A 6,044-nucleotide genomic window follows, 5' to 3' on the forward strand; every position below is an offset into this window, starting at 1 on the left:
TGCAAATTCCATAATTATCATTAGATGAATATAGAAAATACATTTTCTTTATTCTAATTTTTAATTTGTTGTTTGGCTATTTAAGAATAATTATTCTTGCTTTTTAATTAATTATTTATTTCTTAAATCTGACGTGATTGATTTTTTTATATATTTTTACACTTAGTGACTCAAAATCTATAAGAAATGTTGACTTTCGGTTAAGGTATAAATGTCTAAACTAGTGCAATGGAAGACCTTTCTTAGAAGCACTAAAAGCAGCATACTTGCTATATTTTATTTTGGTTTTTTCGTAACTAACCACGCTAAGTTATTGCATAATTATCACCAGATGGGTGTAAGTATATCTCATAAAATACATTTTCTTGATTCACATTTAGATTTCTTTACGAAAAGCTAGGAAGCATGAGTCATGAACAGGGTGAGCGTTTTCATCAAAATCTGAAGATTTTCGAAAATCGGCACAAAAATTCTAGGATAAAAACATGTTAAAATTTTTTGTTAGACTATTATAAAGAACCTGAACCAAAAAAGTACAAAAAACAAAGTAAATGCATTCATATTTAATTTGTTGTATGGCTATTTTACAATTATTCTTGCTTTTTAATTAATTATATATTTCTTAACGTAACGTGCTGAATTTTTTAAATATTTTTTTAACTCTCATAATCTACAAAAATGATAATTTTTAGTTAAGGTATATAAATCGTGTAAACTAGTGTTATTTTATACGAAACGTAAGTGCTGTGAATGTCTATTATATTTTAAAGAACAATAAAAATCACTATCGCCCTATATTTCAGTGCTTGGTTAAAATCTTTGGTAACTAACCGGCGGTAAATCGTACCCAAGATTTTAACTTTGAATGCCTATTTCAGTAGAAATCAGATTAAATTCCCAGCTTTTTGTATTGCAGCATGCGTATTTAACATTCTAGGGCGCGGTATTACCGAAAAGCTGGTATTTTAACCCAATTTCTACTAGAGCACTGAGATAGGCATTACGCGGTAAAATTAACCAACGGTTAGTTACCAGAAGATTTTAACCAAGCACAGAAACACCGGGCGTTAAAGTTGGAAATATCGAGATAAAATTATATTTCTATCAGTAAATTCTCGGGAGAAGCCATATTTCATAATAGTATTACAGTGCTGGTGTAAAATTTTTGGTAACTAACCGATGGTAAATCTTACCTATGATTTTAACGTTGAATGCGTATTTCAGTGCTTTGGTAGAAATCGGGTTAAATTCCCAGCTTTTTGGCAACACCGCGCGCTAGGATTTTAAATGCACATGTGTTGTTGTCATTAAAAAGTAGGAAAAAGTAGGAATCTGTTTTTCATGTCTTGGTAATTTTTTTTGTTCCTTAAAAACAAAAAATAGTAAATATCCACGGCACTAATGCTTCATATAAAATAATTACAATGCCACCAAAACACAGCCAAAAACGAGTCGAAAAAAATTGCAAAACTGCGTGATATTTCTAAAAAAACAGTTAGAAAAATAATAGCACTGCGCCTGAGTATGACTAACCCTGAAAAAAGTTGGTAACCCGACACATTTCTTTCGGTAAAGATTTTAAACTTGGTTCATAACCAAGCACTGAAACACGCGAAACCAGGAAATAAAATATTTTTGGTTTAACTGTCAACTGAATGAACGTGATAGTTTTTTTTTATTGAAAAATCACCATTTTATATAATTTATATAATTATACAGGGTGTGTCAGAAATACGAGCGTTAATTTTAACACCTAATAAAACTCATCAAATACACAACTTTTCTATATAACATTTTGAAAAATTCTTTTTTATAATTTTCACTGTTTTCCTCCTTTCTCTTGAGTAAATGAACCGGTCAGTGTTTAATAATTAGTTTGTATTCATAGCAACAATTTTCATTATTGTTTTAAATTGTTTAAATTGTCTGTTTCTATCACAACGAAAATAGTTCGGTTCTCTTATTTTTGTACCCATAGGCGGATACACGTTTCATATGTTGTTTTTTTCCCAATTTTAAGTAAATTTGCGAATTTTTTTATTGAAAAATTACAAATAGAAAGAATGTTTTATTTGTTAAGCTCTATTACCTGTTAAAATTAAGACACGTATTTCTGATACACCCTGTATAATTGTATAATTTTGTAAAATACATTACCATCTCGTATCAACTGATGTTCAAAACACAGTGCAAAAATTACTTACTAAAATAAGTAACATGATAACTCTTATTTAGTTTTATGTTAATTGTCTGACGTAACAATTTGTGTAAAGACCTAAAGTTGGTCAAAAAAATTTATTTATTTATTTAAAGTTCCCTGAGAGAAGCAAGGTTTGGGCCTAGGCATTTTCATAAAGTGTTTCAACACAATGCGAAAACCTCCCCCATATTCGAATAAAATATTTCTCTCGCAATCAAAATTGAATCTTAACCTTTATAGTCTTTGCGAGTCATTGGAACGTGTGCAGGGCATCATAGGGTTCACAAACTAATAACACATATCTATTTGTCAAATATATTAGTACGAGGGGTTGATGGCAACGTCGAGGGCTTCCGTATTATTCAGTACTTCACCCTAATCTGATATAAATTGCGACGATAGCCCTCCCGGCTCCCCTACATATCCTCCAAGTATTGAACATCAAGAGTGCGTGTAATTTCGACAGCCACTTAACCGGAGTTCCCGGAACCTATCGTTTTCCTTCTCGATTTAACTAATTCTCCGACTCGTAAAAAATAATACGAATAATTTTTCAATTTGCAATTTTGTTAATTAGTTTTGTCTGGCGAGTAGGGTGTAGGCAGGTACACACGTGCAATAATAATATGTCAGGAGGAGATATTAAAAGTCATCGTTTGTTCCGAAAAGGACATAAAGGACGACCCCGGCCGTGTACCGTGTCTTTATTCAGTTTTATTAAACTCCTCCCTAGCACATTATACTGTTTGAACATTTATTAGTTAGGGTGACCACTTGGCTATGATTAAACCAGAAGTGGGATCGGAATTTTAATACATGTCAAGGGAAATTGATGCTTTCAACTGGATACGGGACCGGAACTACCGGTAGGAAATTCTTCTTTTTTGCGTTTGCTAAACGACGTTATTTATGACTGTGGACACGACTTATATTTTGATGAGGCAATAAAAGCGAAATTGTGTCGAAGAGAGGAGAATGTGCCGCTAATTTGGTTAAGTGACTGATTTGGTTTTTATGTAATGGGACTCAGAAAGCGAAATTGGATTAATAAATGAAGGGAATTTTGACAGCCTATTTGAACAATGTCATCATTTTATAACTTTATCACTAATTAACAACCAGAAATAAGCCAATTTAGTTGCACAACAAATTAAAATTTTTCTGCTCCAGATCCGGGTTCTCCAAAAACTGATGTAACTGATTAAACGCACATCAAAGTGGTAACTACGCTCATCTGCGTTTAAAAAGTCCTTAACAATGCAATAAATGTAAATATAATATTATTTATTTCATCGTAAACAATAAAATAATATTTTATCCACTGTTTACTTCATGGTACAAAGAAATTTTATCGTCTACAAAGCGTCCATTGTTTCGAGCTCCACCATGAGCATCTCAGTTATTAATTTTGTTATAACTATAAGGGCTGTTTTACAGAAAGCTCAATTAAAGTCAACTGCGCTGTTAAAATTTAACAACGCAAACGAACCAACCAAATCGGTCCAATTTGGTCATGTGATCAGTTAATCACGCATTTAATTGAGGATTAAACTAATGACGCTTCTATGAATCGGACCTAAGAGATACGCGATCGATTAAAATAGGGCAAAGTTGCGCATTTTTATGCTAAACAATTATCTGAACGAACATTTGATGTTAGTTATTTTTAGTTTTCTAATTATTGAAAAAAAAATTTTTTTCAAGTAAATCAAAAGAAGTAGACTAGACAGCACTTGCTTTGACTTTTTATAGATGTCGTATTCGATTTTTACATCTTTGAAAATTCTTTTTGTTCTCAATTCTTTCAGCCTGCGCCTTAAGGCTGAAACCGCTCTCAAAGATAAATTAACATTTTATCGTCTTGTTTCATAAAAATCATTTTTTCTATCATTCAACTCAGCTTATTTAATCTGAAAGTTAAGGTCTACGCCACAGCATCAGAAAATAAGTAGATTTATTAAAAACATGATTTTATTTATCTAGGTCCTTCTAATTACAGTGTTGCTAACATTAAAAGCAGCTGTTCAACATTTAAACGAGTGCGTTAATGGCATTGTTTAGTTGTAAAATAGAGAAAAAATTCCTTGTTCAACAATAAGAAATTTTCTATTAAATTGAAAAATCTGGTCCTTACAAAAAGCTTAGTAACTTTAAATTCTTAATTGGTTTAGATAATATACAGAGTGAGTGTGAAGAATATTTTTTGTGTATATCAAAAACTAATAAATCACTCAAAATTCAACGTTTGCTAGTAAATACATTAAAATTTCCTTTATGCATTCTAATTTTGTCAAAATTTTTAAACAATTCCTTATCCAATATTAATTAATTAATTATTCCTAGAATACCTTCCTACATCGCTGCATAAAAAATATTAATTCTTACGTCATTCTAATTAAAACAAACGATGCTCAAATGTAATTTTTTGTGAAAAAATTATAGCTTCCAAAATTAATTAATTAAATAAAAATTATAAATTCAAACAAAAGTACAGGGTATTTCACATAATTTTACAAGGCCTGCACCTGTAAAATAAAATCAACAATACATAGGTATTTCAATACGATCTCAATTATCACAAATTTAAAAAAATTAGATAGTCTTCATCAGGTTGTACACCCTTTCAAAACAGCAAGTTAGTGATTAAGATAAACAGACTCCGTCCTTTGATAGAATAAGTGTTTCGGAAAAAAATCATGACTATTACTCTCATGAAACAGTGATTAGTTTAAAAACTACTGTCAGTACTGTCTGGTTTTTCAAAAATTAATAATTAAATGTGTATTTTTGGATCTAGTATTTTATTATTTTTGTGTACTTAGGTGCAAAGATTAAATGCAGGGCTCGTAAAGTTGTGTGAAACACCCTGTACTTATAACTTTGGATAAGCTACAATTTTTTAATTTATATTTTTAAAAAACATTATTTTAGCAGTAATGGCTGTAGAAATGGTCAAATTTAGATTAATTAATGTTTATTTTTGATTATATAGAGTTGTAGAAAACTTCTAAAAAATTCACATCTTTAGAGAAAACCTTATAACAGCAAGTACTTTTTCTGTGGAATTAATACTTTTTGAGATATACTCAACAATAAAAATACTGTTAGAAAACTCACCTAGCTTGTAGTAGTAATACCTATTTGTAATACGTAGTAATGAATGTGTTTGTACTTTATTTTTTCTGCTATGTGTTCTAAATACATGTTTTAAAAAATTTAAAATAAATATATAGCCACAACTTTCTGTAACAAGATTTAAATTCAAACAAATAAAATTCGAATTTTGGGCTACATTTAAAATGTTAAATAAATTTTAATATAGGCAACCAAGTATACAGATAAAAGCTTTAGGTGCTTTGTATTTCTTGATTTTCTTGTAATTTATTGTTATGAAAAAAATGTTGGAAAATTGTAAAAGTGAGTTTTAACTGATTTAATTAACATTATTATTAATTATAATTTTTCCTTTGATTACAGTGTCAAAAATCATAACAAAAATAAAATAGAGGAAAAAAATTGAAAAATTAATATATTTCACCACGGTTGTAATTTTTTGTTTCAAATAATTTATCGTATTTTTACTTCACTTTGTTTTGAAAATAGCTAAAATTGGTGTCCTTCTGACAAGATTTCTGCTATGCACGATTTAAAAGCTCCTCGTTGCTCTATAGGTGGCGCGACGTGTCCTGAAAGTCCATTATAGTCTTTCACTTCGAAACGAAATTGAAATCATTGTAACAGTTTGCGAAAAACTTAATATTAGCATCCTTGTACTTTTATCAACGTAATGAGCAAACCGCTAAATCACTATCACTATTTTCTTTGATTACAAGTCTAATTATTT

The sequence above is a fragment of the Tribolium castaneum genome, chromosome 5 (assembly GCF_031307605.1).
Source record: "Tribolium castaneum strain GA2 chromosome 5, icTriCast1.1, whole genome shotgun sequence".
Classification (NCBI taxonomy): Eukaryota; Metazoa; Arthropoda; class Insecta; order Coleoptera; family Tenebrionidae; genus Tribolium; species Tribolium castaneum.